The 23187-nt window shown below is 41.0% G+C and overlaps 1 protein-coding gene across 15 annotated transcripts in view; it reads right to left on the bottom strand.

Moving 5' to 3' along the window:
• Positions 1-23187, bottom strand: part of LOC143655793 (uncharacterized) — a 60078-nt gene that overhangs the window by 26522 nt on the left and 10369 nt on the right. For 2 of the 15 annotated variants that reach the window (XR_013162257.1, XR_013162261.1), the window contains exons 1-2: positions 2559-2573; positions 937-1639 (exon numbers count right to left, since the gene is read on the bottom strand). The exons of the other annotated variants lie outside the window; for them this stretch is intronic. The gene's annotated coding sequence lies outside the window, so the exon portion shown is untranslated. Of the gene's footprint in view, positions 1-936; positions 1640-2558; positions 2574-23187 lie in introns of those variants that run through there. 15 annotated transcript variants of the gene reach the window in all.

Here is a 23187-nt window from a genome sequence, read left to right as displayed (position 1 = left end):
GCAACACAACAGAGATGGATAGGCTTTTAACAAAAGGGGATTTATTTTGTTAGCTCTTCAGAGGAAAGGCAGCTAAATTTCCACTGAGGTTCTTTCTTATGTGGGAAGGCACAGAATGGTCTCTGTTGGCCTTCTCGCCAGGCCTCTGAGTTCCAACAACTTTCCCCAGGGTGATTTCTTTCTGCATCCCCAAAGGCCTAGGCTGAGCTTCGAGTGCCGAGATAAGGTATGCTGAGCTTCTTTGGCTGTGCTACATTGTGCTCTCTCATTTAAGCAGCAGCCAATTAACTCAAATGTCATTCATTGCAGCAGGCATACCTCCTAGCCAACTGCAGACGTAATCAGTAACAGATAGGTTCACATACTATTGGCTCATGTCCACAGCAACAAAACTAGGTGACTTTCACCTGGCCAAGTTGACAACTGAATCTAACTACCACATGTCCAGCCCTCATTAACTTGGCAAAAACAAGCATCACCTTAAACAGGTGCAAAAAATTCTCTTCTGGCTGCGGACCTGCGAATCATAAAACAAGTTATCTGATGCCAATATGCAAAGGAGGACAGTCACAGGATCGGAGAAACTGGAAGGAAAACCTGCACGGCAAACACCATTGGATTTCAAAGTGTGAAAGTCATTTATCCTTTGGCTTTAGAAACTGGCAATCCCACCCTTTCCGAGGGCCTATGCAGTGGCCCGCCTCTTTCCAAATCAACCTCAGGAAACATCGAGGAGAACACCTTTTTGTCGACTCCACTCTCTCCAGGCATCAGGGCCACCCCTGGGCTCTCTGCCATTTCCGGGGCACATGCTGAACCCCACCATGTGGCGGCAGCCAGGCTCTCCCCAGTCCCCCAAGGAATGTGTTCTACCTTCTCCAAGGCCTGAGGCTGCACGACTCTTCCACTGCAACAAGGTGGGAGACTCATCCTCACCCTCTCCATGTATATGGGTGGGTCCACTCTCCAGGCTGAGGTTTCTTGGCTTCAGACCCGAGGTTCCAAGGTTCTTACTCTGCAAACTCCAATCTCTCCCTTTTGTGTCCACCTTTGTCCAGATTGGCAGTGGTTCCGTTTACACCAACAGTCTCTTCAAGCACTCCAGGACTTCTCCTTCTTTCTCTTCACAGTTCTTCCAGAATCTTTCCCTTAGCCATCCAAAACACTGTTCCAACATATCTGGTATTTGCAAACTGCAGCAGCACTCCACTCTCAGATACCAAAATCTGTTCTAGTTTGCTAGCTGCCAGAATGCAATATACCAGAAACAGAATGGCTTTCAAAAGGGGGAATTTAATGAGTTGCCAGTTTACAGTTCTAAGGCTGAGAAAATGTCCCAATTAAAACAAGTCTATAGAAATGTCCAATCTAAGGCTTCCATCCAGGGAAAGCTATCTTGTTTCAAACAGGCCGATGAAGTTCAGGGCTTCGCTCTCAAGTGAGAAGGCACATGGCGAACACAGTCAGGACTTCTTTCTCGGCTAGAAGGGCACATGGCAGACACGGTGTCATCTACTAGCTTTCTCTCCTGGCTTCCAGTTTCATGAAGCTCACGGGGAGGCATTTTCTTTCTTCATCTCCAAAGGCCTCTGGCTGGTGGACTCTCTGCTTCATGGTGCTGTAGCATTCTCTGCTCTCTCTGCTCTCTCTGAATCAAATGGGTGGAGACATGTCATCACCTAATCCAGCTTAACAACCACTCTTGACTAAATCACATCGTCCAGGGAGATGATCTGATTACAGTTTGAAACATACAGTATTGAATACAGATTATTCTACCTTTATGAAATGGGATGTTGGTTAAAACATGGATTTTCTAGGGGGCATACTTCCTTTCAAACCAGCACACCACTCGAGCCCCCGCTGGGGCAGCTGAGAGGCAGCAACATGGCCCTTCTCACAGTGGCCCTGGCAGAGGGAGGCAGCCCTGTGCTACCAGGGCACTCAGCATGGGGGGGGGGGGTGTAGGCTCCACCACCCCTGTGCAGCTCCAACAGCTGCGGGGGTCAGTCAATGCTGTTCTCAGGTCAGAGACACGAAAATATCGTTGAGTGCAACCTACAAACTACATGTTCACCAAAAAAAAAGAAAAGGACAGAACAAAAAGCAGCACTGAAAAAGCACCCCGCCAAGGTAAAATCCTTAGGGTCCCATGTTTTTTTGTTGTTAAAATTAGTTAAAACAATCACTGCACACCTAAACTAAGAAAAACCAGCCTTTGGTTAACAACGCAGTCTGTGGACCTTCACCAGAAATTAGGTCACAGGCATCAAATATTAGGTTTAAAACAAGTAGGTGTTGAGGCGATGTTTTCAAACACCCATTAGTGGGTCGTGACTGGCACCAGAAGAGAAGGAGAAGGACGGGGCTTTTCACCCAACGAGAGCAAGGACTGCACATTCTAGTTCACACCCACATGAAAACATGCACTGTGGTGTGCACGGGTCCCTGCAGGTACATGCACAAAGCACTTAAATCTGCAAACTGCCAACTGGGTGTGCACAGGGGAGCAGGAGACCGAGGGGGCCCAGGCACTCTTGGGCAGGTGGGGAACTCACAGCTCAATGGCTTTGTTCCACATGATGACATGGCCAGACAGCGAAAAGGCCTCCATGTTCACGATGGGGATGCTGCCTCATCTGGCACCCACATACAGCCACCTACTCTGGAAGGGCAGATGGCAAAACATCACCCTCCTGGAGGAAAAACCCAAAAGGCAATGAGAGAAAAGGTGCATAGGTTTCAGGAGGTGCGTGAGAGGATCCCTCACACATGTACTTCCAGAAAAGCGAGGAGGGTGGCCTGCCACCCGCCACGCCCCTCCCCACGGGGGCGAGAACACACAAACACATGGGCTGGGGCAGGAGGAGGCAAGGGTCAGGAATCGGGGACAGCCTTGGGGTGCCTAGCACATCCTTGATGGTCCAGCCATGCGCCCTTCCAAGCCACCATGAGTGTCACTGGCCCCATCGCCATCCCCACCTGGGCTCAGGCTGCTTCCAGGCAGGACGCTCCTGCCCCTTGGCTTTCACCTGGCTTTCAGTCCACAGGCCAATTCTCACCGGCCTGGAGGAGTGGCCAGGTATACTACCTGGCCTGTAGGCACAGGCTCTTTGCTCCAGCCCTCTAGAATGTTCCCCTGGGGGTCAACTAGGGGAGAGCACAGCCCTCTACAGTGTTCACCTGGGAGTCAACTACGGGTTAGCAGGGCCCTCTACAGTGTCATGGGGGAGTCAACCATGGGTTAGCACAGCCCTCTACAGTGTCCACGGGGGACTCAACCATGGGTTAGTAGAGCCCTCTACAGTGTCCACCAGGGAGTCAACTACAGGTGAGCAGGTGCCACGATCTCAAGCACTTAGTGAGAAGACATCAACACCCCTGAACGTACAGGAAGAGTACTGAGGGCTTAAAGGGTAAAGTAATTAAAAAATAACTGAGAAGGCTTCCATATAAATATTAAAACTAAGAAGACAATTCCACTGAACATTTAAAGGGACAGCATCTTAGAACACTTAAGACTATGCATGCGTCTGTATTTATATCTCCATAGCGACAGAAAACATAGATTTATGGTTTATGTAATGACTCTAAAACGTGACCCACGATGAAATCTAGCAATTTTCAGGAAGAAGCCATGAAACAAATGGCATTGGACATTTAGCCATTATGGTAGCTTGGAGCTCTGTATACAAGAAAACATGCTCTTAAATTTCATCCACTCCAGCGGGTGCGAATTCTTATAGATACAACCTCTTGATGAGCTTACTTCAGCTAAGGTATGGCCCAGCTCAATCAGGATGGATCTTAATCTTACTATGGAAGGTCTTATAGGGAAGGTCAGAGAGAGAAAAAATACAGGAACAGCCAGAAGGAAGTACGGGGATCCAGAAGAGAAGTCAGAGGCCAGAGAAAGCTGCATGTACACTGTCACATGACAGAGGTGACAAGGACCAATCATGCTGGCAGCCAGATCCCAATTGCCACCGTCTTTGGGATGGAAGCATCACCTTGATGACACCTTGATTTGGACCTCCCCCAGGGCCCTGGACACATGTGGGAGAGACAAAGATGGAAAGGGATATCGGCACATATAGGAGAGACTCAAAGGTGAAGAGAGCCTTCAGCATACGGACAAGAAACTCGAGGATGAAGAAGGACCATGTCACATGTAGGAGACATACGAGGATGGAGACGGACCTCGGCACACATAGGAGACACATGAGGATGGAGAGGGACCTCGGTACATGGAGGAGAAACATGAGGATGGAAGGGGACCTCAGTACATGTAGGAGACCCACGAGGACGGAGAGGGACCTCGGTATGTGTAGGACACATGAGGATGGAGAGGGACCTCAGTATGTGTAGGAGACACACGAGGATGGACAGGGACCTCGGTACATGGAGGAGACACACGAAGATGGAGGGGGACCTCAGTATGTGTAGGAGACACGAGGATGGAGAGGGACCTCGGTAAATGGAGGAGACACACGAGGATGGAGGGGGACCTCAGTATGTGTAGGAGACACACGAGGATGGAGAGGGACCTCAGCACATGTAGAAGACATGAGGATGGAGAGAGACCTCAGCACACGAAGGAGACACATGATGATGGAGAGGGACCTTGTCAAATGTAGAAGCACAGGAGGATGGTGAGGGACCTTGTCAAATGTAGAAGCACACGAGGATGGAGAGGGAGCCCCTACAGCTACTTCAGGGGCTGGATCTGCTGCTCTGTGCATAGGGAGGAAAAGCAGGCAGCTGGGGTAGCACCCGGTCTCTGGGGTGCAGCGACATGTCCACTCACAGGGTCCAGCACCTCCGAGACAGTGACGCCCTGCATTACACCTTGCATGCCTGAACCATCTGAGTGCTTCCTGTTTCTGCACTGAACCCTGACTAACACAGCAAGGAGACACACCAGACCCGAAAGTCTCTGGAGACCAAAAATACCCACTGATGATGATCTGAAGCTAGACCAGGTCATCCTTCCCCAACTGACTGTCCCTGGCCCACACCCAGCGAGGCCCAAGCCAGCAGCCTGCATCATGACTGCCACAGATCCCACCACAAAGCCCCCTGCCCTGGCAATGCAGCAAATTCCCACTAATACTCCAGCTCTGCTCCTGTGGGTGCCCGTGTTAACCCTTTACATAAGACACAGCCCTTTCCTGATTAATCTTTAAAACATCATAGAAAATTTCATTACATTCATATGACAGAATATTTTCCACTGTATTTTAATTTACCAACATGCTGACCTTGCTCAGTTATAACTTCCATATCCCAGAACGTATCACTATTTTCAGGGACCAAAAATTTAATCAAAGTTTATAAAATGAATGAATGCTCAAGGAAATAGGAAAAAAAATGAAAATTTACTGAACATAGACATACTAAAACTAACAAGAGTCAGCTGAAAGCACTTTGTAAGTCTGTTCTAAGGATGTCCTTTTTATTTACCATCCTGAATATCTTTTCTGATAAACGGTTGCAGCTATTTTAGAAAAATCTTCATCATTTTCACTACTTACAGTCAAACAGTACAATATAAATGTTTCACAAAATTAGCTTTAGAGATCTTTGAAAGTTGTTTTGCACTACATTAATTTACTATTTCCTTATTAATTAAATCTCAATTTTTATAAAACATTTAAAAGGTTTTAGAAATATGTCCAAATGAACCTCAACGGTCACCTTTTTTTGTGAAATGACACCTCAATATGCAGCATGGTAACTATGGAGAAACTGTACAGCAGGAAGTGAAAGAGTGACCATCAAATACATCAAATGCAGAAATAATGAGTAGCACATGGAAAAATCTCATGTAGAGGATTTCTTACAGTTCTTATTTAATCGGCTTGCTTTGGGGATGAAGATGTCAGGTGTTTGCTTGTTTTTGCATGGGACCTGAGAATCAAACCCGGGTCTCCAGCATGGCAGGTCAGAATTCTGCCACCGAGCCACCGTTGCACTGCCCAACGCATGCATGATAAAAGTAATCTGGTCCTCATGAGGAACTGTACTCATTTTCTGTAAGACATCTATCTCATTATCTTTCTCCATTTTTACATAAGATTTTTATGTTTTATTATATTTTATACAATATAAATATTTTCCAGTATATGGCTTATATCATTTTTATTCAAAGTCTGTTGTCTATAAGTACATATACACAAACATGATCCTCCTTATGCACTGATGTAAACTTCTAATTTTAAATTGCTTTATTAGTCTTATCTTTATTCTATGCTTATCTCCCCCACCTCAAAATTTGTCCTCTTCACAAGTCATATTAACAACTTAGAACTTATCCTCAACTATTTTTCTTCATGTTCATAAAATAAGTAGGGCATGAAGAATATTTGGGGAAAGGAGTCCTTGCTTTTTTAAAGGGATAGTATACAGGTCGTTCTCAGCCTTTTATTCTCACCAGTGGTATCTGATGGATGGGGTGTGTCCTTCACCTTCACAGCACTCTTACTTTTAGGAGCCTCAGCCACTCTCTTGCTAGTCCTTTGTGTGTGCTGTTTAAGCCCGCCTGTCCCTTGTCTTACAGAAACTGCCCACATCATATTCTCCCAAGTTGGTCTGTTTTCTGTGGTTGTTTCACATTTAGGTCTTTCACTCCTTTGCAATTTGTTTTTGTAACGAGGTAGGGACTGTTTTCCCCATTTAGGTGAGAGTCTTATTTAATGCGTGCTTTCCTGATTGCAAGGCCACCTCTCTACTCTATCATAACAGGCTCTAACTCTCCACATGCATGTTGTTTCTGGACACCTTATACTGTTTTTTAAGTCCATTTTTCTTCTGCTTGTAATTACTAAACCACAATACAATATTTCTACAGCTTTATAGCTACAGAAATCATTTTATTTTCCTTCTCCAAAATTGTCTTGGACTATTCTGGAACTTTTTTTTTTCCATATGAATTTTAGGGTCAGCTTATTAAGTCTCATGAACAACCCTGTAACAATTTTCATTAGAATAGCACTGAATTTACACATGAATTTGTGGGAACTGATAGATTTTAGTACTTTACTATTCCTTCCGATGAAGTTTTCCATTTGTTCAGGTCTTCTTTTATTCCTTCAATAATGTTTTAATATTTTCTCCATATAAATACTACATTTATTGGCCACTGTTACTTCTAGGATATTGTAGTTTTGTTATCATTATATGTGCATTTTTTCCTAACTTTTTCCTGTCATTTTCAAACTTAATGTGCCGTTATATTGTATCTCTCATAAACTACTTAACAGCTATATACTGTTGTTTTTTAATCCAGCTTGAAAAATCTTAAAATTTTGGTAGGTAAATTTAATCCATTTATAATTATCTAGATTACTGGAGATACTGAACTGATTTCTGCCATCTTGTTGAATCATTCTTTTCCTTCCCATCATTTTGTCTCTTTCCCAACCTCTATAGATTCAATTTCTTTCTTTTTTCTCCTCTAATGGTTCTAATGTTAAAGGTTTTCTACTCTTTTACTGGTTTTCCTCACACTCCTAAGATAGGTATTTGTTAAAACTTTCTAACAAATTATTCAATACTGCTCTCTATTTATAAGATTATTTTAGTTATTCTCAAAGAAATGTCCAACCATCTTATCTTCTTTTTTTTTGGCATAAGCAGGCTCTGGGAATTGAACCTGGGTCTCCAGGATGGCAGGCAAGAATTCTATCACTGAGCCTGCACCCTCCCCTCATTTTTTTGAGGTGCATGGTCCAGGAATCAAACCAGGGTCTCCCACAGGGAAGGGGGGCATGCATTCTACCACTGAACTACCCATGCACCCTCCAACCATCTTATCTTTAAATCACAAATATGCTGTTCGCCATTTTTTGCAGTCAGCAGTCAACCAGATTGTTGGGCCAACACTGCATGCATTATACCTATCACATCTGAATTCACTTTTTCTCCTGCATGAGTATACCTTTAGTAGTTCTCTGAGCAAGCAACTGTAGACGGTAAATTTGTATTCTTTGTATATCTGAATATGTTCTTTACTATATGCTCAATATTAAATGATAATGAGCTGTAAACAGAATTCTTCCAAACATCATATTGGAGCTCAAGAGCCTTCCAGCATCTATTGTGTTAATGGCAAATTGCTGTCAGATTAATTTGTCCTTAAGTTGTCAAGCCAGGCAAGGGTATGTCTACCATGCTAATATGTACTTCTAACAACTTCACATATAATAATTCTTCAATTCTGGTGAATTGTCAGTCACTATTTCTTTAGATACTTTCCCCTGAACACTTCCTCAAGTCTCTATTCCTAGAACATCTATTAACTGTTTTTCTATTTTCTATTCTTATTCTTTCCGCTGCAGAGGGAGAAATGGAAAATTCACAAATATGTGGAAATTAAACAACATACTGTTAAACATCAATGGGTCTAAGAAGAAATCATGGAAAAATGAGGAAATATCTGGAGGTAAATGAAAATACAACATACCAAAACTAAGGGACATGGCAAAGGCACTGCCGAGAGGGCAATTTATAGTTTTACTTACATTAAAAAAAGGAAGAAAAATCCCAAATCAGAGACCTACCTCAAAACTGGATAATCAAGAAAAAAAATAATAAACTAAACCCAAAGTAAGCAGAAAGAAAGAAAAAAAAAGGTGAGAACAAAGATAAAGAAACAGAGAATAGAAAAACAGAATTAACAAAACCAAACACTGGTTCTTTGAGGAGAGCAATGAAACTGACAAACCTTTAACTAGACTGACAAAGAAAAAGGCAGAGACAAATTACTGAAATCAGAAATGAAAAGGGGAACATTACTACCAACCCCACAGAACTAAAAAGGACTACTGTGGACAACTGTACACCTAGAAATTAGACAACTTAGATGAAGAAGACAAATCCCTAGACACCTACAAACTTCCCTCGCTGACTTCAGGAGAAGCACAAGGTCTCAGCAAATCAATAACTAGTAGGAAAGCGAGTGTGCCTTTACTTTCTTGGCTGGCCAAGCAAGCACCATGCAGTGGGCTGAGGTCAACAATAGGGATTTATAAAATTCCTGGATTTGAGGCTAAAAGAAAGTCCAAATCAAGGCATCATCACAGTGATGCTTTCTTCCCAAAAACTGGTGCTTGGGCTGGATGTCGGTGGCCCTTGGTCCTGGGCCCTGTGTCACCTGGCAGTGAATGAGGTGGCCTCTCTCTTCTACTCCAGGTTCTGGTGACCTTCAGCTGCTTGCTTCCTCGGGCTTTCTCTTTCTTCACCTGAATTTCGTCCTGCTTATAAAGGACTCCAGTAAGAGAATTAAGACTCATACTGATCAAAGTGGGCCACACTCGGACTGAAATAATCTCATAAAAAGGACCTACTTACAATGAGTTTATAGATTAACAGATTCAAATTTTCAAGAATATGATTTTCTGGGTTAGAGACCACTCCAAGCCACCACAATCAGTAATCAAAAACCTCCCAACAAAGAAACCCAGGACTAGATGGTTTCACAGTTGAATTTAAACAAATATCCAGGAAAAACATCATTAATACTACTCAAATGCTTCCAAAAACACTAAGTCATTCTATGAGACCAACATCACCCTCACACCAAAGCTAAAGTCTGATAAACGTATCAAAAGAAAAGAAAATTACAATTCCATATCCTTATAAATATATGCAAAACTTCACAACAAATTACTTGCAAATTGAATCCAACAGCACATGAAAAGAATTATACACTGCGATCAGGTGGGTTTTATCCCAGGTACGCAAGGGTGGTTTTACATAAGAAAATCAATTAGCATAATATACCACATTAGTAATACAAAGTGAAAAAATCAAATGATCATCTCGATTGACGCAGAAAAAGCATCTGACAAAATACAGCATCCTTTCTTGATAAAAACACTTAGAAAAATAGGAATAGAAAGAAATGTCCTGAACATGATAAACGGCATATATGAAAAACTCACAATGAACATCATACTCACTAGTGAAAACAAAGCTACAAGAACTAAGTAGCGAATTCAGCAAAGTGAAAGGGTACACAGTCAACACCCCAAAATTAGTAGTGTTTTCATACTAATTTTACGAATGAATTTCCAGTAATGAAAACTGGAAGAAAAAAACCTTATCCATAATAGCAACAAAAATAATCAAATATCTAGTAATAAATCTAACCAAGGATGTAAAGGACTTATACACAAAAAACTATAAAACATTAAGGAATCCATGAAGACCTAAATAAATGGAAGGACATTTCATGTTCACAGTTTAAAAGACTAAATATATGGTTAAGATGCCAATTCTACCCAAAGTCATTTACAGATTCAACACAATTCCAATCAAAATTACAACTGCCTTATGTGAAGAAATGGAAAAGCCAATCATCAAATTAATATGGAAGGGTAAAGGGCTCTGAATGGCCTAAGCCATTTTGGAAAAGAAGAACAAAGTTGGAGGACTCACATTTCCTGATCTTAAAATGAATACAAAGTCACAACAATCAAACAGCATGGTACTGACACAAGGACAGACACAGAAACCAATGGTCTCAAACTGTGAGCTTGGAAATCATCCTTACATTACCGTCAATGGATTTTTGACCACTCAACTGGACTTCAACAAATGGTGTTGGGAAAACTGGATGTCCATATGCAAAAAAAAGAAAAGGAGGACCCCTACCTCACATCATATGCAAAAATCAATTAAAAATGGATCAAAGACCTTAAAATAAGAGCTAGACCTTCTTGAAGAAAATATAAGGACGCATCTTCATGGACTTGTATTAGAAAAAAGAAATTCTAAAATTCAACAACAAAAAGACATACAACCCAGTTAAAGAACAGACAAATGACTAGAATAGTGTCTGTCACTGACGAATGAATGAACAAAATGTGATCTAATCTCAATTAAATGGATGATATTTTGGATCACAAAACTAATTCAAGAAGCTGGAAAAGCTAAAGGATTAATAAGCATGGATGCATGGATGGTACTGAATATATTTAAGAATTGTATACAAAAAAGAACTAGTCTTAAAAAGTTTAAGAATACTCTCAAAAATTCAGGAAACATAATTATTAATTTCTCCTTCTGTTTTGGGAACAACAAAAAAGACGTGAAAGAAGGAAGGGAGGGGAGGAAGGGGACATAAAGGTTACTCAGTTTATTATATTAAGGAAGCACATCTGATACCAAAATTGATAGTAACAACAAAAAAGTTATATTCAAAGGTAAAAGTCCTCAAAAATACAAACGGAGGTCCAGATTCCGGACTCCCACAGTGCCTGCCCCACCTGCATCCTCCCAGCCACTGCCCACTGCCCAGTTCCAGATGTCCCCTGTGTCTGGGGTTCAGGAATAGCAGCACCTCATCCCCAGGTGCTAAAAGCTGCACCTGCTTTATATCTCTGCAGTAACAAGTTACCATGTCATGGAAGTACAGTTAGGGGAACTTCTTAACTTGCCCTAACAGAAGAAAAGAAGGTGTCTGCATTCATTCATTCTCTTGTCCTTATTCTTTCCTTTGGGCCCTAGCTCACTCTGCTCCTGGCAGAGATCCAAGCGATCTCTGGACGCCTGAGAAGCTGGTATGCAGCTACACCAGACTCCTCAAACATTCCTTCCTTTGCTCAGATCAGAATTTCTTAGTTACGGCTCACAATTTCATGCCAGGGAGTTATCCATCTTTTACACTTTCTCAGGAGCATCAAATCATAACTACCATTCCTGTGGACATTCAGAGAATTTTTTTTCTTTTGAAATTTTGTCTGCCTACCTAGTTCTCAACCTGGAACCTTCAGGCTGCTGGTCATTTCCTTTGTGGACGATGATAAGGTGAAGGGTAGAGGAACCCCAGGAGATCTGGGTACTGGGGTGGGAGGGAGGGATTGGGGGAAGGGGCCACCCACCAAGGCTCCCCTCCCATAGATGCCTGTGCACGGTTCCTTAGCTGGCTTTCAGAGAAAAGCATTTAGCCAAGATGATGCAACTACACAGAAACTCTGATGTTAGCTCTAATTTGTTCCAATATTATGACTGATTTTTTTAATATGTTCAGTGAATTAATTTAGAACCTTTGGGGAAATACTATTTGGCCAAGTCCTTTTACATTGGCTAACCAAGTCTGTGTCCAGTTCCTATATATAAACACTGAGCAGATTATAAGTCTTATATGCAAAACATAACATTCCAGTAATAGTCTAAGTCTATGTTACTCACAAACTAAGAGCATAATGGGCTAATCAAATTTTTGTTTCCGCATTAATTTATTTATGTTACTAAGAACATCAGAGGCTACGGCAGCAGGCACTTCCTGCAGCACCTTTTCGACACCAAGTTTCCCACTACCAGACAGGTTTCTGGATATATTACTCAATTTTTCAAACAGCTTTTTCCTTAAGGTCATTTTAGACATTAGCGCTCCACTGATAATTATGCTAGAATGAAATTCTGATCATTAATGAATGCCATATATTATACTTCATAACCACTATTTTAGAATGCACTCATGCTTATTTTATTCTCTAAATCATCAAATGAAGCAGCGACATATAAACTATAAACTGGGTTGTTAGAATTAAGAAAAAATACATATCTTTAGAAATACATTGATTTCAATAAGGCTTAGCTATTCCAGTGTTTAACATACTCCTGGTGGGGGGAGGGGGCAGAATTTTTCTTGACCCCTGGGAATAAATAACATTTATGTAAAAGTGTTTTATAACCAATAAAGAGCTATACAATTAAGAGAGATAATCATTACATAATACGATTAGGTCTAAAATAAGGATGCCTACACAAATAATTTATTTTCCAGTCTTAAAATGCTTCAAGTATTATTATTTAAAACTGTTATTCAAAACTTTAAATGTTGAGGATCCTGGCTATGCTAACTCATGGTGACGAAAAAGACTGGTGGGTAAGTGGAACTGGGAGGAACTCAGGATGCCTGCAGGTGGCCTGGGGAATTCCTGGCAGGTACTCCCTGACAGCAGCCACATGCCACTCAGGAAGGGCACTCGGGGCATGTTTTCCCTCACCATCAAGGTAGGCTTAGGACTGCTTCTGTTTCAGTTTGCTGGTTGGTTTTAGCCTATTTTACCTTCCTGTGAGCATAAAAGTTCTTTGTGGTGCACTAATGTGCCCCCTAACAGCTCCCACACCCACCAAGAGTCAGAACGCAGGGCTGGGAGCTGGTGGATGTTACACCATGCAGGCTGGGGTGCACTGCCGCACTCCTCAACAGCTCGCACACCCACCAAGTGTCAGAATGCATGGCTGGGAGCTGGTGGAGCTGGTGGAGCTGGTGGACACCACACCATGCACTCTGGGGTGCACTGCCACACTCCCTGACAGCTAGCTCCCTGCCCTGAGCTGATGGAGCATCGCGCTCTGAACTACCCACAGTGTGAGTAGATTTGACCTAACAGTCAGTATTCCTGGCTCTAAGGAGGCTCCTTGTTCAATCAGTTCACTGCAGACACTGCTTAGGTCAATTCTCTGGCTCAGTTAATGTGATATTGCAAGTTACAAAATCACTACTTAAAGGAAACCAATACTTTTAAAAACAAGACCCCCACCAATGAGAGTTCTTCCTGCTATACCCTGTCCTAAGTGCTTTACATGCACTTATTTTATGCATATTAACTTTATCATGTGCCCCCTGGGGTTTGGTAAGATGAGGAAGGTCCATCTTACAGGTGTGGCTGTGCTGTGGCCAAGGGCCTACCTCCAGCCCAGCCCTCCAAGGCATTGACTCCTGGGGTAGAGAAAGGCCTTGTGGGCCTGGCTGTAGGTCAGGGAGGACACTCAACATTTAGGGCTACCTTCCACTTAAATTCATGCTACAGAAAGGTAAGTGCGCAGCTACTGAAAACAAATGCCTTCCGGGGATCTAGGGAGTTACACGTCCAGGGCCCTAGCAAGCCCCTGAGCAGCCGTGACAGGCTGGCACACAAAGGTGTGCAACAATTACCTCTGTTCATTTTCACAGGTAAGATGAAGACCACAGCCCTCGGAGAGAAAAGAGTCTGTAGGTGGGGAACCAACACACAAGGCAATGAAGTAACTCCGATCCAAGGTCAGTGCTAATACAAAACCTGAGGCTCCATTTTTTTTCTTAAACATAGTGAAGGTGAAATCATATCAAAGCATCCATACTACAAAGAGGTCCTACTCAATGGGAGAAAATATTTGGAAACCACACATCCAATAAGAGTTTAGTATCCAGAATATATAAAGAAATCCTACAGTTCAACATTAAAAAAACAAACAGCCTAATTAAAAAATGGACAAAACGCTCGAATAGACATTTCTCCAAAGAGGATACATACAAATATCGGAAAAGCACATGAGAAGATGCTCAGCATCACTAGCTATTAGGGAAATGCAAATGAAAACCACAATTAGGTATCATTTCACACCCACTAGAATGGCTACCATGAAAAATTAGAGAATTTAAGTCTTGGGGAGAATGTGGAGAAATAGGAAAATTCATTTATTGCTGATGGGAATGTAAAATGGTGCTACGGCTGTAGAAGACAGTTGGGCAGTTTCTCAGAAGCTAAATATAGAATGATCCTATGATCTGGCAATCCCACTTCTTGGTATATACCAAGTATATACATCAATATTGGTATATACAGCAATCAGAAGAACTGAAAACAGAGACTCAAACTGATATTTTCACACCAACATTCACAGTGACATTATTCACAACTTCCAAAAGAAGACACAACCCAAGTGTCCATCAACTGATGACTGGATAAATAAAATACGGTACATGCATGTGATGGAATACTACCCAACCAAAAGAGGGAAGGAAGTCCTGATGTACAGAACAACATGGATGAACCTTGAGGACTTACTGTCTAGTGCAAGAAGCCAGACACAAAAGGACAAACATTGTACAATCTCACTGATACAAACTAATTATAATAAGAAACTCAAAGATCTCCAATCCGGATTGTAGAGTACCAGGTGACTGTACAGAATTTCCACTTAGCTTGACTGTAATGGTTTGGAAACAGATGGTGATGATGGCAGCACATTATTGTACATGTAATTAACAGCACTCCATATACAGGTGAATGTGGTTAAAAGGGAAAACTTGAAGTCACATATGCTACCAGAGTAACAATTGAAAGTATAGGACTGTATAATGCAGAAAGCCCAATTGTAGACAATGGACTACAGCTAAGAGTCCAAGAATGCTGTTTGATTCATGAACTATCACAAACATATGACACTAATACAAGGTGTTAAATAATAAGGTGGTAATACTGGGAAAATACACCTAATGTAAACTATGGAAGATAGTTAAAAGTACTATTTTGATAATTTTTCATCAATTATAACAAAGGTAATTAAAGTATTTAAAAAATGAGCACAGGACTTCCTGGAAGATGGCGGCTTAGTAAGACGCGCGGATCTTAGTTTCTTCTCCAGGACACCTACTAGGGGAGTAGAAACGATACAGAAAGCACCCAAAGCCACAACAGAGATAAAAAAGACAGCGTACCCCATCCTGGAACGGCTGGCTGGCTGAGAGAAGCAGCTCGGGTGAGATCGCCGAGGCGCGCGGGCCTTACCGGGCGGGGTGGCAAGCGGCCGGAGTTACTCCCTTCCCCCTTCCCGGGCCGGCTGGGAGAATTGGAGAGGTGGTCCCCTGAAACCAAGGGGACTGGCGCCCACACCACGCGCAGCCCCTGGACCAACTGAGAGAATTGGATCGGAAACCCCCAGGCCGCGGAGAACGGTGACCCCGTGACTCCCGGGGAACGTGCACTCTCTCGGGCGGGCTGCTGCCGCTGGCGCCCTCCTGCCACGCTTGTTGCTCAGGGCCGACTAGGAAATTCGGACGGGCTCTTTCCCTGGCTGCGGCGACCAGCAACCCTCCCTGCGTTCGGACACCCTCCCTGCGTTCGGACCCCGGGCCGGCTCAAGCCGCTTCGGCTAGCGAACCCCCAGGACGGCGAGAGTTTTCCAAAGTTTAAGGTCCCACAGCACCTTTTACTGGTGGGACCCGCAGACAAACGTGTGCCACGAGCGCCACCTACTGGGCAGGATAAGAAAAACAGAACCCAGAGATTTCACAGAAAAATATTACAACCTTGCTGGGTCCAACACCAAGAAAAATCTGAATAAATGCCCAGACGCCAGCAGCAGAAGATAACTGTCCACGCTCAAAAGATTGAGAATATGGCTCAGTCAAAGGAACAAACCAATAGCTCAAATGAGACACAAGAGCTGAGACAACTAATCCTGAATATACGAACAGAAATGGAAAACCTCTTCAAAAATGAAATCGATAAATTGAGGGAGGACATGAAGAGGACATGGGCTGAACATAAAGAAGAAATAGAAAAACTGAAAAAACAAATCGCAGAACTTATGGAAGTGAAGGATAAAGTAGCAAACATAGAAAAAATAATGGATAGTTACAATGATAGATTTAAAGAGACAGAAGATAGAATTAGTGATTTGGAGGATGGAACATCTGAATTCCAAAAAGAAACAGAAACTATAGGGAAAAGAATGGAGAAATTTGAACAGGGTATCAGGGAACTCAAGGACAATATGAACCGCACAAATATACGTGTTGTGGGTGTCCCAGAAGGAGAAGAGAAGGGAAAAGGAGGAGAAAAACTAATGGAAGAAATTTTCACTGAAAATTTCCCAACTCTTATGAAAGACCTAAAATTACAGATCCAAGAAGTGCAGCGCACCCCAAAGAGATTAGACCCAAATAGGCGTTCTCCAAGACACTTACTAGTTAGAATGTCAGAGGTCAAAGAGAAAGAGAAGATCTTGAAAGCAGCAAGAGAAAAACAATCCATTACATACAAGGGAAACCCAATAAGACTTTGTGTAGATTTCTCAGCAGAAACCATGGAAGCTAGAAGACAGTGGGATGATATATTTAAATTACTAAAAGAGAAAAACTGCCAACCAAGACTCCTATATCCAGCAAAATTACCCTTCAAAAATGAGGGAGAAATTAAAACATTCTCAGACAAAAAGTCACTGAAAGAATTTGTGACCAAGAGACCAGCTCTGCAAGAAATACTAAAGGGAGCACTAGAGTCAGATACAAAAAGACAGAAGAGAGAGATATGGAAAAGAGTGTAGAAAGAAGGAAAATCAGATATGATATATATAATACAAAAGGCAAAATGTTAGAGGAAAATATTATCCAAACAGTAATAACACTAAATGTCAATGGACTGAATTCCCCAATCAAAAGACATAGATTGGCAGAATGGATTAAAAAACAGGATCCTTCGATATGCTGTCTACAGGAAACACATCTTAGACCCAAAGATAAACATAGGTTGAAAGTGAAAGGTTGGGAAAAGATATTTCATGCAAATAACAACCAGAAAAGAGCAGGAGTGGCTATACTAATATCCAACAAATTAGACTTCAAATGTAAAACAGTTAAAAGAGACAAAGAAGGACACTATATACTAATAAAAGGAACAATTAAACAAGAAGACATAACAATCATAAATATTTACGCACCGAATCAGAATGCCCCAAAATACGTGAGGAATATACTGCAAACACTGAAAAGGGAAATAGACTCATATACCATAATAGTTGGAGACTTCAACTCACCACTCTCATCAAGGGACAGAACATCTAGACAGAGGATCAACAAAGAAATAGAGAATCTGAATATTACTATAAATGAACTAGACTTAATAGACATTTATAGGACATTACATCCCACAACAGCAGGATACACCTTTTTCTCAAGTGCTCATGGATCATTCTCAAAGATAGACCATATGCTGGGTCACAAAGCAAGTCTCAACAAATTTAAAAAGATTGAAATCTTACACAACACTTTCTCGGACCATAAAGGAATGATGTTGGAAATCAATAATAGGCAGAGTGCCAGAAAATTCACAAATACGTGGAGGCTCAACAACACACTCCTAAACAACGACTGGGTCAAAGAAGAAATTGCAAGAGAAATTAGCAAATACCTCGAGGCGAATGAAAATGAAAACACAACATATCAAAACTTATGGGACGCAGCAAAGGCAGTGCTAAGAGGGAAATTTATTGCTCTAAATGCCTATATCAGAAAAGAAGAAAAGGCAAAAATTCAGGAATTAACTATCCATTTGGAAGAACTGGAGAAAGAACAGCAAGCTAACCCCAAAGCAAGCAAAAGGAAAGAAATAACAAAGATTAGAGCACAAATAAATGAAATTGAAAACATGAAAACAATAGAGAAAATCAATAAGACCAGAAGTTGGTTCTATGAGAAAATCAATAAGATTGATGGGCCCTTATCAAGATTGACAAAAAGAAGAAGAGAGAGGATGCAAATAAATAAGATCAGAAATGGAAGAGGAGACATAACTACTGACCTCACAGAAATAAAGGAGGTAATAACAGGATACTATGAACAACTTTACGCTAATAAATACAACAATTTAGAGGAAATGGACGGGTTCCTGGAAAGACATGAACAACCAACTTTGACTCAAGAAGACATAGATGACCTCAACAAACCAATCACAAGTAAAGAAATTGAATTAGTCATTCAAAAGCTTCCTAAAAAGAAAAGTCCAGGTCCAGATGGCTTCACATGTGAATTCTACCAAACGTTCCAGAAAGAATTAGTACCAATTCTCTTCAAACTCTTCCAAAAAATCGAAGTGGAGGGAAAACTACCTAATTCATTCTATGAAGCCAACATCACCCTCATACCAAAACCAGGCAAAGATATTACAAAAAAAGAAAACTACAGACCAATCTCTCTAATGAATACAGATGCAAAAATCCTCAATAAAATTCTAGCAAATCGTATCCAACAACACATTAAAAGAATTATACATCATGACCAAGTAGGATTCATCCCAGGTATGCAAGGATGGTTCAACATAAGAAAATCAATTAATGTAATACACCATATCAACAAATCAAAGCAGAAAAATCACATGATCATCTCAATTGATGCAGAGAAGGCATTCGACAAGATTCAACATCCTTTCCTGTTGAAAACACTTCAAAGGATAGGAATACAAGGGAACTTCCTTAAAATGATAGAGGGAATATATGAAAAACCCACAGCTAATATCATCCTCAATGGGGAAAAATTGAAAACTTTCCCCCTAAGATCAGGAACAAGACAAGGATGTCCACTATCACCACTATTATTCAACATTGTGTTGGAGGTTCTAGCCAGAGCAATTAGACAAGAAAAAGAAATACAAGGCATCAAAATTGGAAAGGAAGAAGTAAAACTATCACTGTTTGCAGACGATATGATACTATACGTCGAAAACCCGGAAAAATCCACAACAAAACTACTAGAGCTAATAAATGAGTACAGCAAAGTAGCAGGTTACAAGATCAACATTCAAAAATCTGTAGCATTTCTATACACTAGTAATGAACAAGCTGAGGGGGAAATCAAGAAACGAATCCCATTTACAATTGCAACTAAAAGAATAAAATACCTAGGAATAAATTTAACTAAAGAGACAAAAAACCTATATAAAGAAAACTACAAAAAACTGCTAAAAGAAATCACAGAAGACCTAAATAGATGGAAGGGCATACCGTGTTCATGGATTGGAAGACTAAATATAGTTAAGATGTCAATCCTACCTAAATTGATTTACAGATTCAATGCAATACCAATCAAAATCCCAACAACTTATTTTTCAGAAATAGAAAAACCAATAAGCAAATTTATCTGGAAGGGCAGGGTGCCCCGAATTGCTAAAAACATCTTGAGGAAAAAAAACGAAGCTGGAGGTCTCGCGCTGCCTGACTTTAAGGCATATTATGAAGCCACAGTGGTCAAAACAGCATGGTATTGGCATAAAGATAGATATATCGACCAATGGAATCGAATAGAGTGCTCAGATATAGACCCTCTCATCTATGGACATTTGATCTTTGATAAGGCAGTCAAGCCAACTCACCTGGGACAGAGCAGTCTCTTCAATAAATGGTGCCTAGAGAACTGGATATCCATATGCAAAAGAATGAAAGAAGACCCATCTCTCACACCCTATACAAAAGTTAACTCAAAATGGATCAAAGATCTAAACATTAGGTCTAAGACCATAAAACAGTTAGAGAAAAATGTTGGGAGATATCTTATGGATCTTACAACTGGAGGCGGTTTTATGGACCTTAAACCTAAAGCAAGAGCACTGAAGAAGGAAATAAATAAATGGGAACTCCTCAAAATTAAACACTTTTGTGCATCAAAGAACTTCATCAAGAAAGTAGAAAGACAGCCTTCACAATGGGAGACAATATTTGGAAATGATATATCAGATAAAGGTCTAGTATCCAGAATTTATAAAGAGATTGTTCATCTCAACAACAAAAAGACAGCCAACCCAATTACAAAATGGGAAAAAGACTTGAACAGACACCTCTCAGAAGAGGAAATACGGATGGCCAAGAGGCACATGAAGAGATGCTCAATGTCCCTGGCCATTAGAGAAATGCAAATCAAAACCACAATGAGATATCATCTCACACCCACCAGAATGGCCATTATCAACAAAACAGAAAATGACAAGTGCTGGAGAGGATGCGGAGAAAGAGGCACACTTATCCACTGTTGGTGGGAATGTCAAAGGGTGCAACCACTGTGGAAGGCAGTTTGGCGGTTCCTCAAAAAGCTGAATATAGAATTGCCATACGACCCAGCAATACCATTGCTAGGTATCTACTCAAAGGACTTAAGGGCAAAGACACAAACGGACATTTGCACACCAATGTTTATAGCAGCATTATTTACAATTGCAAAGAGATGGAAACAGCCAAAATCTCCATCAACAGAAGAGTGGCTAAACAAACTGTGGTATATACATACGATGGAATATTATGCAGCTTTAAGACAAGATAAACTTATGAACCATGTAATAACATGGATGGACCTAGAGAATATTATGCTGAGTGAATCCAGCCAAAAACTAAAGGACAAATACTGTATGGTCCCACTGATGTGAACGGACATTCGAGAATAAACTTGAAATATGTCATTGGTAACAGAGTTCAGCAGGAGTTAGAAACAGGGTAAGACAATGGGTAATTGAAGCTGAAGGGATACAGACTGTGCAACAGGACTAGATACAAAAACTCAAAAATGGACAGCACAATAATACCTAATTGTAAAGTAATCATGTTAAAACACTGAATGAAGCTGCATCTGAGCTATAGGTTTTTGTTTTGTTTTGTTTTGTTTTGTTTTGATTTTACTATTATTACTTTTATTTTTTTCTCTATATTAACATTCTATATCTTTTTCGGTTATGTTGCTAGTTCTTCTAAACCAATGCAAATGTACTAAGAAATGATGATCATGCATCTATGTGATGATGTTAAGAATTAATGATTGCATGTGTAGAATGGTATGATCTCTAAATGTTGGGTTAATTTCTTTTTTTCCGTTAATTAAAAAAAAAAAAAAAAGAGAAGGGATAATTGGAGATGAAGGGATACAGACTGTACAACGGGACTGGATATAAAAACTCAGAAATGGACAGCACAATACTACCCAATTGTAATGCAATTATGTTAAAACACTGAATGAAGCTGCATGTGAGGTATAGGTTTTTTGTTTTTGTTTTTTTTGTTTTTTTTTCTTTCTATTATTGTTTTAATTCTTATTCTGTTGTCTTTTTATTTCTTTTTCTAAATCGATGCAAATGTACTAAGAAATGATGAATATGCAACTATGTGATGTTATTAAGAATTACTGATTGTACATGTAGATTGGAATGATTTCTAATTGTTTTGTTAATTCTTTTTTTAATTAATAAAAAAAAAAAAAAATGAGCACAATTACAAAATAAATACTATCATCAATGGCAATAAACGTTCCACATCAATACAAGGGGTTGGTCGTGGGGTGGTTGGTGTCCAGGAACCCTATATTTTATGCATGATTGGTCTGTAAAACCCCAACTTCTCTAATAAAAATTTGAAAGAAAGAGAGAGAGACAGAGGAGGAGCACGGAAGAGAGAGTGATGGGAGAACAGAAATGTAGGGGACGAAGACAGAGAATGGCAGCTGAAGAAGACAAGTGGTGGAGAGGGTTTTGTTCTGCTTTAAGACAAGAAAAGGGGGGGATTGCTGAAGGGAGACCCAAATGTTGAAGACAAAACTCCAGGAAGACTGCACATTTCTGCACAGCAGGGGTCCCCCAAGTAAAGGCATTTACAGCAATTTTAAAAATATTTCTAGAGCAGACATTCCACAACATCCACAGAGACCAGAAGTGAAGATAAAGACTGTCCTGCTTCTCCCCAGCATTTGCTAATATTCTAAAATGAAGATTAGGTTCTCCCTCTCCTGAGGTCACTAGACCATCTACGTAAAATTGGAGTTCCCCAATTTGGGGTTCCTCTATGGTGAGGGGTCCCCCTGCACATGCAGGCACCATCTGGGGCTCATCACACTATGCTGGGGCACTGCTCTGGCTGCTGCACCTGCTTTGAGTAACAACCTGTCTGTGTCTAACTCAGAGTTCTCGTGTGTGTATGTGTGTGTGTGTACATGCAGATGTGCATACATGTGCACACGTGTAAAATTGTGGCAAACTAATTCAATTGTTAATTTGTAAGTAAGGTAATATCACAGATTCTTAGGTTTCTGACTTAACCCATTCAAAACAAACAAGAACACAATTAAAAATGGTGAAATAAGTCGTTTCTGTAAACAACTAGCGTGAATGAAAGAAAGGACTGCTGATCTTGATCTACACTGCACCTGACTTCAAGCAGAGGTGGAAAGTTTCTTGCAGTGCACAAAAGGTCAACAAATTCAGAGAAGGAGCTGGAGTGAAACTCTGCAGCTGTAACTCTCATTAATATATAGTCTTTGAATAAAAATAAAAATAATTAAACAGGTAAAGAAATCATTTTTAAAAATCAGGAACTGAGATGCTTCAGGGCTCTGTTCCCCCAACAGAAGCTTTTAGCAACTAGCAAGAAGTGCAGAAAGACCTTTCTCCAGAAAACAGCTAAAAGACTGCGGTCACAGGATGAGCACTGAATTGAGAAGTCTACTTCAAACCAGGGGCCCCCCGGTGGTAGCCTGGCCAGCCCTTCGACCCTTCTCCCCTGGTCCTGGCCCCACAGTAGAGAGACCACGACATGCAATCTGGGAGAAAGTACGTCTGTCTGATAGTGGTCTGCGGGGCTGGCCGTCTGTCCCAGAACCTG

The sequence above is a fragment of the Tamandua tetradactyla genome, chromosome 14, assembly GCF_023851605.1.
Source record: "Tamandua tetradactyla isolate mTamTet1 chromosome 14, mTamTet1.pri, whole genome shotgun sequence".
Lineage (NCBI taxonomy): Eukaryota > Metazoa > Chordata > Mammalia > Pilosa > Myrmecophagidae > Tamandua > Tamandua tetradactyla.
The sequence above is the reverse complement of the archived record's forward strand: the minus strand, read 5'-3'. Positions and strand labels throughout refer to the sequence as shown.